Source organism: Grammomys surdaster, unplaced genomic scaffold (genome assembly GCF_004785775.1).
Source record: "Grammomys surdaster isolate TR1022 unplaced genomic scaffold, NIH_TR_1.0 97, whole genome shotgun sequence".
Taxonomy (NCBI): domain Eukaryota; kingdom Metazoa; phylum Chordata; class Mammalia; order Rodentia; family Muridae; genus Grammomys; species Grammomys surdaster.
The window spans coordinates 6660502-6674083 of NW_021604576.1; the positions used below are offsets into that span (position 1 = coordinate 6660502).

The 13582-nt window shown below is 41.7% G+C and overlaps 2 pseudogenes; one reads left to right on the forward strand and one right to left on the reverse strand.

Moving 5' to 3' along the window:
- The first annotated feature begins 614 nt into the window (after positions 1-614).
- LOC114631616 lies at positions 615-3782 on the forward strand (annotated as a pseudogene).
- A 638-nt stretch (positions 3783-4420) lies between these two features.
- LOC114631296 lies at positions 4421-4756 on the reverse strand (annotated as a pseudogene).
- Between the last annotated feature and the right edge of the window lie 8826 nt (positions 4757-13582).

Sequence of the window (13582 nt, forward strand, 5' to 3'; positions counted from 1 at the left end):
AGTGGGAGAGCTAATCAGTTGTTTATTCATTTGAGAGTCCTATGACTTTTACAGTAGATGGTAAGTGTTTGAACAAGGAAGCAAAGTGGATTGAGACTCCTTGTCCATTTTGGATTGGCATTGGCAGGAGGCTGAGGCATCATGAAGCAATCTTAATGAATTTACCTGTTCTTTCAGTTGTTTTCTGCAGATACATGTGTTTATAGATCACTGGAATATGGCTTTAGTTAGTGGAACAGCTTCCAGCTAACATGTATTTCCATTGAATTCTGACTGGTAGGCTGATGCCAGATATCATTGCAGATGCAGAGTAATCTGGATCCCCCCCCCCCCCCAGTCTCTACACTCAGTCAATACAGTGCTTAAGGCAGATCCTGAGTCCCAATTTGCCTCCTTTGGTGCAGTAGTCAGTTGAAGTACTGACAAAGTTATTGACCCAGATGGGATTTGTACATTCAACAAACACATAGTAGATGTTCATTTTGTGGCGAGCAGTTCAGTAACTCTCAGTTATTCATCACTAAAGAAAACAGCAGGCTCTGGCTCTCTGATCCTCTCTGTTCCAGAGACAGCAGCATCTTCTTGTGCCATGCCAGCCTTGTCCCATAGACAAGATGGTGAATGTCGGTGTGAACGAATTTGGCCATGTTGGGCGCCTGGCTATCAGAGCTGCCTTCTACTCTGCATCTGGCAAAGTGGAGATTGTTGCCATCAATGACCCCTTCATTGACCTCAACTACATGGTCTGTATGTTCCCGTATGACTCCACCCATGACAAGTTCAATGTCACAGTCAAGGCTGAGAATGGAAAGGTTGTCATCAACAGGAAGCCCATCACCATCTTCCAGGAGCGAGATCCTGTTAACATCAAATGGGGCGATGCTGGTGCTGAGTATGTTATGATGTCTACTGCCATCTTCACCACCATAGAGAAGTCTGGGGCCCACTTGGAGGGTAGGGCCAAAAGAGTCATCATCTCTACCCTGTCTGCTGATGCTCCAATGTTTGTGATGGGTGTGAACCATGAATGACAACTCACTCAAGATTGTCAGCAATGCCTCTTGTACCACCAACTGTTAATCCTCCTGGCCAAGGTCATCCATGGCAACTTTGGCATCATGGAAAGGCTCATGACCATGGTCCATGCCATCACTGCTACTCAGAAGACTGTGGATGGCCCCTCTGGAAAGCTGTGGCGTGATGACTGTGAGGCTGCCCAGAACATCATCCCTGCATCCACTGGTGCTACCAAGGCTGTGGGCAAGGTCATCCCAGAGCTTAACGGGAAGCTCACTGGCATGGCCTTCCATGTTCCTACCCCCAATGAATCCATTGTGAGTCTGACATGCTGCCTGGAGAATCCTGACAAGTATAATGACATCAAGATGATGGTGAGCAGGCATCCGAGGGCCCACTGAAGAGCATCCTGGGCTACAATGAGGACCAGATTGTCTCCTGTAACTTCAACAGCAACTCCCACTCATCCACCTTTGATGCTGGGGCTGGCATTGCTCTCAATGACAGCTTTGTAAAGCTCATTTCCTGGTAAGACAATGAATACAGCTACAGCAACAGGGTCGTGGACCTCATGATCTACATGGCCTCCAAAGGAGTAAGAAACCCTGGACCAGCCACCCCAGCAAGGACACTGAGAGCAAAAGAGAAGCTCTCAGTTGCTGAGGAGTCTCTGTCCCAACTTGGTCTTCCAACACTGAGCATCTCCCTCACAATTTTCATCCCAGACCCACATAATAACAAGAGGGGCTTGGGGAGCCCTCCCTACGTTCTTTAATATCATCAATAAAAATTTGTTACACCCCCCCCCAAAAAAAAAGAAAGAAAAAAGAGAAAAAGAAAACAACAGGCTCTTGGGGCAAACCTGAGGATATATTTCTGTCTAGGTACTGAGTCGGAGATGATGGTCTTTGACTTTCAGTTCTTTGTCTTCCCTACATGTGGGCAGCAAAATGTTTGTACAGCAATAGAAATGTAGAGGTCCATTTGCCTAGCTATGCTTTTACCCTTTCTTTCATGATTTAAATTAAGCTTTATAGTGGAAATAATCTGTTCATTGTTCATTAAAAATATATATTAAATGCTACCGGATACCAGGCTGTGGGCCAAATACTGAGACTTGAGCAGTCATCTAAAAGCTAAATTCTCTTTTCTCAAAGAACATGGTTAGATGAGCAAGACCAACATTGTTAAAAAAAAAAGTGTTATAAACTGTAATGGGTAGTTATTAGGCAAAGGCATAGTGTTCTCAGAAAGGCAAATACAAAGTACCTCCTTGAAACTGGAGGAATTCTTGAGGGTACATTGTACAGTGCTGTTGTGTAATGAAATTCCAAAGATATGAATGGTATCCACTACAGTTGAGTAGCAGGGTAATGTAGAGTCACTAAAACCTAAGGGAAGGATGGGGGAGAGGTTTCAGCAGGTAAATGTATTTGATTACTAAAAGCTGTATAAAGCTCAAAGTATTCAAACAATTCTCCAAAGTTGTTCTCTGACCTTCACATACTTTCCATGGTAAACTTCTTGTCCACCCATGCACAGATACATGAATACACATACATACATACATACATACATACATACATACATACATACAAGGAAACACCGCTTTATAAAACAAGCAAGCAAACAAACAACAACAACAAAACCTTTAAGGTATGGAAAATCCAGGATAGCAATTTCCAACAGAAAAATAATGAACACACATGGTGGTCACAAAATGAGTGTCAACGCTCAGGGGTTGGCAATCCCAGAGAAGACCAGTTAGAGTGGAAGTGTGGACATTGGGGAAGCCAACTGGAAAAGAATATAAAAAGGCAGGCAAAGAGCTGACTATTGTCAGGGTTATTCATCATGATAAATATCTGATTTGATGTTAAAGAAAATGGGAAGCCATGGAAGAATTTTAAATAAGGAGCTGACAGAATGTGGGTTTTTACAAGTTCACTCAAGTAGAAGAGAGGACAATATGTTGAAGAAAGAGTAGATAACAAAATTCTGTGGCCCTGATTTAGGCAAAAGATAATAAAGGATTGGATTAAGGTAGTAAATTAAATAAATGTTTGGAGTCTGGGACGATGACTCAGCAGTGACTGCTTTTGCAGAGGACCTGGGTTTGATCCCGAGAACCCACACAGTAGCTCACCCCCATTTATAACGGCAGTTCCCGGTGAACTGATGTTCACTTCTAACCTCTGAAGGCACCATATGCACATAGTGCACAGCCACAGACATGGGCAAATTATCCAAACACATAAAATAAAAGCACAGAAAAATAATTTTAAGAGAACTAATTTTTTTTTTTTTTTTTTTTTTTTTTTTTTTTTTTAGTAAAACTGAGAGCTTTGTGGATTTGCTGTTATTGTTTGTCAGCTTGATACAAGCTACAGTCATCTGGGAAAAAACATTCTTAATTGAGAAAAATATCTTCATCAGATTGGCCCATAGGCAAGACTTTGGGATATTTTCTTAATTCCTGTTTCACTGCAGGAGAATGCAGCCACTGCACGCAGCACCACCCATGAGCAGGTAGTCCTGGGTGCTATAAAAGAGCAGGCTGAGCAACTAATGGGGAACAAGCCAGTAAGCAGCATTTCTCCATGGCCTCTGCCTCTGCTCCTGTCTCCAGGTTCCTGCCTTGCTTGAGTTTCTTCCATGACTTTTGTCAATGATGGACTGTTCCCTGGATGCTAAGATAAAATAAACCTTTTCCTTCCCAAAATTTGCTTTGGTCATTGTGTTTGTCTCATCAATAGAAACCATAACTAAAACATATGTTGAGTGAAAGAGATTTATGTCACAACTCTTACATCTTAACATCTACATAAACCATTTACAACTTAACATCTCAATAAACTACCTTTTTGGTAGCTAGCGTCACAAAAAAAAAATATGGTTGAACAGTGAGAACATCGTTCTGAACTAGAAGTCTTCAGTTACACTTGACATATGACCTAAATGTACAAACATCTGTGAAGTAAATAACTAAATTTGGCAGTATTCTTTTTTTAATATTGACTTTTTTATTGTAAAAAAGACTAAGTCAAATTTTTAAAGCAAACATGCCATAACCATATGGCACTATTTCCATAATCAATGCCCATAAAATGGCAGTACAAAAATCTAAGCAAAGACAATAGATTAGTAATTAGAACATCAGGTAATGTTGATTTTTAGGATGAAGCTTAACAGATAAAAGAAAGAGCATATGACATAAATTCAAGTATGCAATTCAAATTTACAAATTATGAAAATTCTCCACTTTTATAGCTGGCTTCTTTTGAAGGGTTAAATTCTAGCCTCATTTTTTTTCATCAACAAGCCAATTGGACAAACTCATTTAACCAAATTTACATCCTAGAATATGTAAGTAAACTGAAGACATTATTCAGATGTGTAAGTTCTATTCATTTTCATCATCTCTGTGATCAGGTTGCAAAGGACACGCTTTTCTCTTTGCTTTTCCTAAGCCACTGCTTCCTGCTTCTTCAGGAATCTGGTTCTCTTTCTTAGAATCTTTAGGAGACAGACTGAAGAATTCCCCGATGCCTATTTGCCACTTGGGAGTTGGGCGCACACAGACTGGGTTCCCTCCTGCATACTTATTTTCAGCTTTTCTCGACGAACTTGAGGAAGAATTGTTGACAAAGGAGGAGGAGCCAAGCTCCTTCCTGGGGGCTTGAGAAGCCACCACTTTTCTGTAGGCTCCTGGGACGTAGTTTGCTTTGGTCCGCACCATGTTCACACAGGAAGAGACAACTTTTCACCGACTCCCCAGCTGCAGATGTCTCAAGTGGACAAGAAGCCCATTTGGCAGTATTCTTACCATTCTAACAATTTACAAGCAAAAGTAAAGAATATATTTTAAATAATTTATCCTGATTTCTTATATATTAGTGGAATAATAATATAGTTGGAAAGGTTCATCTGGGATGGCTTTAGCAGCCTCATCTCCAGCAAACTCACATTTTTGTTGCTATTGGATAAGAGGGACTTATTCCACTGGGCTGAGTCCTGGGTAGACTGTGTACTGGGCTGATGCCTGGGTCCAACTATGACATAAGAAAATAATTTCCTCTTGTACTTCAGGTTCATCTAATAGGATGTTTTATTTTTCAGAGTTAATAATCTTTTGAAGCTATGGCTTGCAAATCACTTCTATATTAATAAGATATTAATATTTATATATGGAAGAGTCAAAACACTCAACAGCTAATTTCATGTTAATTTAAAAAAAACTGTTTATTTTTGTCTAACCTTTGTCTGAATGTTATGTGAAGGTTAAAATAAACCTTCGCTGCTTGTGCTGTCTGGTGAAACTGTCCTTTTGGTTGTTCAAGGGCCAAAACCTGGAGGTCAAACAGAATGCATGGCTAAAAGGGCAGGACTTGTCTTCTTTCTTTGTGAAGATAGAAGGGATCCACCCACATGACAAAATCCATCTAAAGGAGCCCTAAATTTCTGATTTGACCAGAGAGGCTGTAGAGACTCCAGAAGCTGAACTTACCAGTGCACATCCTGAAAAAAGAGTCTCTGGAGGAAGAAATGTTCCCTAATCTGTAAGGTAAGCCACACAGTCACCAAAATGTCGACCCATTCCAGTAAATGGCATGACTGGTAGAGGAAATATTAAAGAAGCCGATATATAAGTTCCTAACAGTAACTCTCCTTGGAGACTTGACTGACAGTAAGGGGAAAAACAGAATGCTGGTTTGGATGCTGTCTTAGTTACTTTTACATTGCTATGGTAAAACACTAAAACAAAGCAGTTTATAAAAGAAAACATTTGACTTGGGGCTCATGTTTCTAAAGGTTAGAGTCATGGCTGTCATGGTGAGGAGCATGGCAGTGGGCAGGAAGGCAGACACCTGGAGCTATGGCTCATGGCTCTACAAGGATCAAGTAGAGAGAAGGAACTGAGCATGGTGTGGGCTTGTGAAACCTCAAAGGACACCCTCCAGTGACTCACGACAAAGCCACACCTCCTAATGTTTCCTCAATAGTTCCACTCACTGGGGACCAACTATTCAAATAGATGAGCTTATGGGGGCCATTTTAATTCAAACCACTACAAACCACTTACATGATCTCCCTCCCTCCTTCTCCCCCTCTCTCATTACTAGTTCTTTGATAATTCCATACAATGTGATTTGATAGGATTTATCCCTCAGTTCCCCATTTCTAGCTACCCAATTTTGTTTCCTCTTCTTTTTACATGCATCAAATTCCATCTATGCTGCCAATATATTTATTCTTCGATGTGTGTTGTTCTACTGAAGTATGGCTTGTCTACCAGGGCTATATTTAAAAAACAAAACAAAACCCAAAACATGTGCATATGTGTATGTGAGAACAAATGACTATGGAGGCCAGAGGTATGTGCTGCCTGATATGGGTGCTGAGAACTGAACTGGTTACTCTAGGTTACTCTCCAGCCTCCTAGGGGTTACACTCTACAAGAAAACTGGCTTTCCCTATCCCAGTAGCTATCAATTGTTAATAGCCTCTCAGCTAGCTAGAGGTTCAAATTCATGCCCACCTCCTTTCTCTATATTAAGATTTGGTCTGGCTTGAGCACAAGTCTTGTACATGCTGTAAGCAACTGCTGAGTTTATGTGTATAGCTTCCCTGCTGTGTCTTGGATGATACTGTTCCCTTATGGTCATCCTCTGCCTCTGGCTCTTATGCCCCTTCTATCCCCACTTCTACATTGATCTCTGAGTTTTGGGAAGAGTGGGTATATTGTAGGGCTAAGTATTTTGTGGTCTCTTACTATGTGTACCTAGACCAGTTGTGGGTCTCTGTGCTAATCACCATCTACTACAAATAAAAGCATCTCTGATGAGGGATCAGAGATTCGTTAATGCATGGATGTATAGATAAGGAGTAGGAGTCAGATTAATTAGCAGTCCGATTAGCAGAATAATAATAGGTTCTCACCTAGAGCCTATGACTTGTTTAGACGCAGATATTTGGTCCAACAATGGTGTCAGGTATGAGTTTCATCTCATGAAGCAAGGCTTAAATCTAATCAGAATAGTTGGTTACTTTCATGATTCTAGTGCTTTTCTTGTACCAGTAGGCATATCTTGCCAGGTCACTTGCCATATGCCATTATATACCTTGCAGAGTTCACAACTGGATAAGATTCTTGGTTACTTTTCTTTCTGTAGCATGCATAGTACCTTCTAACACTATGGAGGCTAGTGAGTGTGATGAAGCTTCTCAGTACCAGCTTGATTTTCTCCATGTTCTATCTCTCAAGTATGTGGTGTCTTCAGCAATTGGGTCTTACCATTATGTTCTGGAGGATAGTCAGTAACACTGACAATAGTCTGTAGTGTCTTGGAATCTATGGGATCCCACTGGCCAACAGCTCCAAAAGACGAAACCCATTTCCAGCACCGAGATTTTTATTTGTTTGCCTGAGAGGTTTAGAAGGGGTGTTACCCTTTTAGAAGCCTGCTCGTTTTTTTTTTTTTTTTTTTTTTTTTTTGCTTGTTTGTTCTTGTTTTTCAAGACAGGGTTTCTATGTGTTGCCTTGGTTATCCTGGGATTTGCTTTGTAGAACAGACTGGCCTTGAACTCAGGGATCTGCCTGCTTTTATCTCCCAAGTGCTGGGATTAAAGACAAATGCTACCATATAGGGCTAAAGGTAACTCCATTTTAACTCTGTCTGTCTGTCCTACTATCTGTCTAGCATGGGAACTATAACTGGTTGAGTTACTGGCTGGGAGAAAGCACATCAGTTTTCTTTAAGATTGTAGCCCTGGGGGTGGTGATGGAGGGATAACTCAGTAGTTAGGAGCACTAAATGCTCTTCTAGAAGACAGGAGTTTGGGTTTCATTATAATATAGAAAGAAAGCTTCTGCCACAGTCGGTAAGCTTCCATATGACTTTCTTTTTTTTGAGACAAGGTTTCTCTGTGTAGCCCTGACTGTTCTGGAACGTCCTCTGTGGACTGGCCTGTCCTCCAACTCAGAGATCAGCCTGCCTCTGCCTCCTGTGTGCTGAGATTAAAGGACGAGCCATTACCCCATAGCATCCAAAGGACTTTTAAAAACAATATTTTGGATAAGCGTCCAGAATAAAAGTATAACCAAAAAGTAAAATAATTTATAATATTAAAAAAAAAAAGATTCCACAACTATCCAATCAGGATTCCCATCCTGACTCACTGCAGCTGGAGAATCACACTCGTTTAGACTGGTGCCCTATTGGTGGAGGCTTGAGTCATGGAATGAAGAACAATAGTATTGCTTTCGACATTACTTTCTCTTCTCTTCCAGAATGCTCGTAGCAACGTGGTAGGCTGGTTATTTTGCCAAGGACTGTGATCCTCTGGAAGATGCCTGCTAGAACTGTGGTAGACAGAGCCATATTGCCAAGAACTGCAAACAGTCCAAGAGAGAGGAAAGGTTGCTGCAACTGTAATAAGTCTAGCCATCTGGTTTATAGCCTTGACCACCTGGATGAGCAAAAGTGTTGTTCTTATGGAGAATTCAAAGTGAAGTGCTATGGGTATGAGGCAACTGATCAAGGAACCATTCGTTACTCCATGCTACCAATGTCGTGAGTCAAGGCATCTTGAACTAGATTGCACATTTAAGACTATAGCCTAATTATATTCCTTTGCTGCCGTCCTCTCTGAGTGATGATTGTGTCTGATCACACTAGTTTTACAGCATCCACTTTCCTGGTTGACATTTAGTGGATGGGAGCTTTATTCAGGTTAGTGAACTTTACTTGCAATGTAAAAGAAGGAAAGGGGGATGCTGATTTTCCACATCCCACACTCTGTTCTACTGTGAATAGAGAATTCTGAACGAGAAGAGCTGAGTCAGACCAGTAAGCCAGTTTTGTTTCTTGAATATGTTCCCAGGAAGGAGGTAAAACCAATTGTGAAAATATCTATAGGTTTCTATATATAACCTAAGTTTAGCATAACAATGGCCTTGGATTGTCTGACTTCAGTATGTATTCAATAGCAACCTCTGGCCCAGGTCTTTAAAAAAATTCAGCTGAGTGGTAGCAAACAAATCGGAGGCAAACGTTCAAGGAAAAGGCCATGTGAGAGGAGTCGTGATCCTTGAAGCCTTGATGGTAGACACACAAATGATGGCTAAGTTTTAGCACATACTGCTTCCAAAGACTGAGTCTAAACCCCAGAGTAAACACTGATGCCTAAAGTAGCATAAATTGGAGCTACTCAGGAATTGCAGAGAAATGCAGATTCTCAGAAATCCAGTTGTTATTTTTGTATACTATATTACTAAGATGACTGTATGCCATTTGTTGTGATCAATTTCTAAAAATCAGATGTAATAAGCAACTGACATTCTAGAATAAAAAAGAAAGTGTAATTTTAAACTATTTCAATAACACTTAAGTAGGGTAAAAGGTGAAGATTCTAAATTGAGCATTGTTAAGTGGGGGATTCTCTACATTTCTAAACATCCATTTGTGTCTATATTTCAACATCGTAATTGACTTGCACAACTTATTTTCTTTTGTTATGAAAGATACCAATGAGGAAATAAAGATGATTTTCAGCAAGCTGTATTGAATTAAAAAAAAAAAGATACTTGGAGTAATACACTAAGGTTGTTAGTTCAAGATATGATCACAGAAATAGACTGTTAGATAATAGAAACTTTGACATATCATGTATTTTGGGCATGAAGAGATGGCCCAGTATTAAGAGCACTTGTTTTTCTTGCAGAGGACCCGGCTCATTTTTAACGGGTCACATGGCAGCTTACAACTATGTGTAACTTCAGTTCAGAGAGATCTTATCCCCTCTTGTGGCTTCCAGAGACACTATTTATACATGGTGTGCAAGCACATATGCTGGTAAAAACACACATATACATAAAATAAAAATTAAAAAATTGCCCCTTGCCTAGAACCGCTCAGAAGACACACAGAAGACCTGAGTGCCACTAAGAGAGCAAGTAAGTGGACGGGAAAGAGAAAGTGTGTGCACAATGAAGAGATGTAGGACTCGAGACTTGAGGATAGCGAGGAGCAACCTGATGTGAGAAGCCTGAGATGCTACCTTAGGCCATAGTAAGGTCCCAGCCTGTGTTGCCATTGAAGGCCACGTCTGGATCCATGGTTCTGTAAAGCAGGGTGTAGGTGTGGATGTCTGTGGCCCATGTTACTACCAAAGGCCATGCATGAACATCCCTGGTTTGGGCTGCCACTTGGTGCCTGCAGTTTTGAAAGATCCCGTTACGTTACATCTTTCCACGGGAGCTGCAGCATTACTAGCTCCTCTAGGTTCCCTTTTGCTCCACCCAGCTTAGTTCTGGGATCAGTGCCGCCAGCACTGACTCTGCTTCTCTTTACCAGCCCATTCCTGAGACCCTAGAATCCATGGATAAAGGACACACAGACAGCTTTATTATTTTAGAACTTGCTGGCTAGGCACAAATTGCTGGGCACAGAATCTCCAGCCTGGAAAGGCATGTCCTTATCAATTATCATCTCCGTTTCTTCTCCTGTCCTAAACTTAGTGGCTTGTATCAGCTAGCCCCCACCAACCTCCTTGACCATCCACCCGTAGTGGAGGCCACAGGTCCTAGCTGTCCCAAGGCCTTACATCATAGCAACATTCTCTTTCCTCCAAAACATGGCAGAAAATCCTGTCTCTCTTTCCTATCTCCTTTTCCTCCTGGTACCCGGAAGTTCCACCTATACCTTCCATTCAGTAATTGGCCCCCCGGCTTTCTTTACTGACTACTCAAAAACCAATTGGTGAACAAGACCTAAGTGGCAGACAGAACCTCTGCTGACAACCACCTGGGGCCAAGTTATGTCCAAGGTCTGTGCCGAGCCGGCCCCACCCCTCACTAGCTGCCACACTTGGGAGAGCTGGCTCCACCTCTCACCCAGACAGCATGGCAGAGCTGGCCCTGAGGGTTTGATAGCAGAAAAGCTGTCACTGACCCACACTGGCTGCAGCACTTGGGAGAGCAGGCCCTGTCCCTCACCTGGCTGGTGCTGGAGAGCTGTCCCTGATGCATAAGCATGGGAGAGCTGTCCGACTGATCAATTCAGCTACCACCCAGACCCCGATCCAGGGCTCTGAGTTGGCTCACCCCTACATTTACCTCATTGATGAGCTGTTGGAGCGTAGGAAGGGGCTGGTTCTGCAGAACCAAAGCTGCAGGATCTCCATGACACAGGGCGACAACAGGATATCCAAGAGGAATCCCGGTGAGGAACCAGTATTGATAGTGCAGCAGAAGTCAGACCAATGACTTATTCCAATGAACATCTGCAAGTAAAGCTGTTTGGGCAAAAGGGTGTATTGTGTGACACACTGTGCCACACCTCAGCAGCAAAATCTTTTGCTTGTTTGTATTCTTTTGGGGGGAAGTTGCGATGGTGAAGGGTGTAGTTGGAGAGATGGGGAAATGAGTGGGATGTGGGTGTATGATGCAAAATTCACACACAAAAAAATCAATATTTTTTTTTTTAAAAAAGGGCCAGAGTAAGTCATAGACAAGGATCACCACAGCTGGACATGAGCCAGCCTTTATGGATGCAGGGTAGCTGCCTGGGTCTGTGTACCAAAGCACAGAACAGACCATTCATGTAATTCTCTAATTAAACTATTTCCTAGAACAGAGGTCAGGAGATGGCCAATGTGTAAAGTACTTGCTGCGTAAGCACAAAGACCGGAGTTTGGATCTCTAGTACCCGTGTTAGAGTTGTGCACAGAGGGTGCATCTGGGAAAGAGGAACATAGGTCAACCCTGAGACCTCATTGGCCAAAAGAGCAAACCCCAGGTTCAGGGAGAGACCTTGTCTCAAAAAACTAGAGAGAGTAGTAGAGGAATTGACATTGACCTAGGGCCTCTCTGCATTCACACATGCACACACACACACATGCACACACACACACACACACACACATGCACACATGCACACATGCACACATGCACACACACACACATGCACACACACAAAAGGAATTGACATTGACCTGGGGCCTCTATGTGTACACACACACACACACCCACACACACACACACACACATACTCCTCACCATGAAAATTGCTAACCTGCAGCATGGAGGAGGAAAAATACGTCACAAACTCAGTGAAACAGGGTGATGTGCGCTGTTTGCTCTGAGAATCTTGGTGGGAAACCCAGTCCCCAGTTAAGCTGAAAGCTTTCCCTTTGCAGGCTTAGGAAACAGATAAAAGTGAGAAGAAGCTGCATTCTTGTGAAAACAAGCATCCCATGGGGTACTTGCCAAACAAAATCTCAGAAGCACCCTGTGTGATTTAATGCCACTGAGTTAATAAGTTCAGAGACCTAACAAATCTTTTTCTTCTCTGCTGGGAGGACTCACAAACATGTTTCCTATAGCTCATTAGCTATTGAAGTTATTAACAAATTACCATTTTGAAAAATAAATATAGATGAGTAAATAAATGAATAAATAAATCATTTTCTAAGAAGAAATCATGTATGTCAATCTATTCACAAAGATATTTTGTTGGTTTTTAGTTTGGATTTTGCTCTAACGAAAAGAGTGCCTCACCTCAATACAGATAATGTGATGAATGCTAGTCTCTCAAGAACATACAAATCCAGTTGTGAAGGACTCGTGTTTTGATGTCCATAAAGGGTAGCATAGAGACATAAACATGGCCTCTGCTGATCCTGATATCAATCTCTTGATGGAAAGCCTTGTTACTCATGTTCTGTTTTGCTTGGTTAAAATGGCTTAGTTGTTTCCCACATCACTGCACATGAATAGAACAACACTGGCACAGCACCGTGGGGTAGGCAGGAAAGGTAATTCAGGTTAGAGGATAGGAGAGAAGGAGCATCCTGAGAGCTGTGAGGTGAGCATCTTTCCACTCTGCAACCCACGGGAAAGCTGTGCTTTGACACTGCAGCTGAGAGACTCTGGATTTAAAAATAAATGTGTCATGTGTTTTCCCATTCTTGGGCTTTTTTTTTTCCAAATGAATATTTAAAAAGTCCTTTTCTTAAATTCTGACTTTGGGCTTACAGTTGACAGTATTACTTGATTTTTAAAAGTGAATGGGGCTGTTTTCACTCTTGGGGGGCATCTAAAAAGAAAAAGCCTCAATTATATCAGTTTGTACAATAGGTAGACACTTTGTATTTAAATAGAGTACCGTTCTGTTGTGCTTGCCACCACATCTTAACTCCTGAATCTGAGGTAGCCTTTCTAAGCCCCAGCCGGGCGCTCCTGTCCTTGCTGTGGAGCCATAGCCTTGGCACCAGCATTTTTGGCTCCTTGGAGGCTGAACCTTTGATGCTTTCACAGTGCCTTCGAGATACATGTAAAGGTACCGTTTACTTTATTGTCCTGAGTCTACTCTTTCTTAATTACATTAAGTGCTTATACAGTGTAGCAATTATATCCCAGTGGAGAAATATGTAGGAAAAGCCCAAAACTAAGAAAAGGAAAAAGGGAAAGAGGGAAAATTGTTACTATGTTATTAAATTGACTTAAAGGAGATTAAAGAGAGTGTAGTTTCATTTGACATCAATGAAACATTTTTTTTAACCT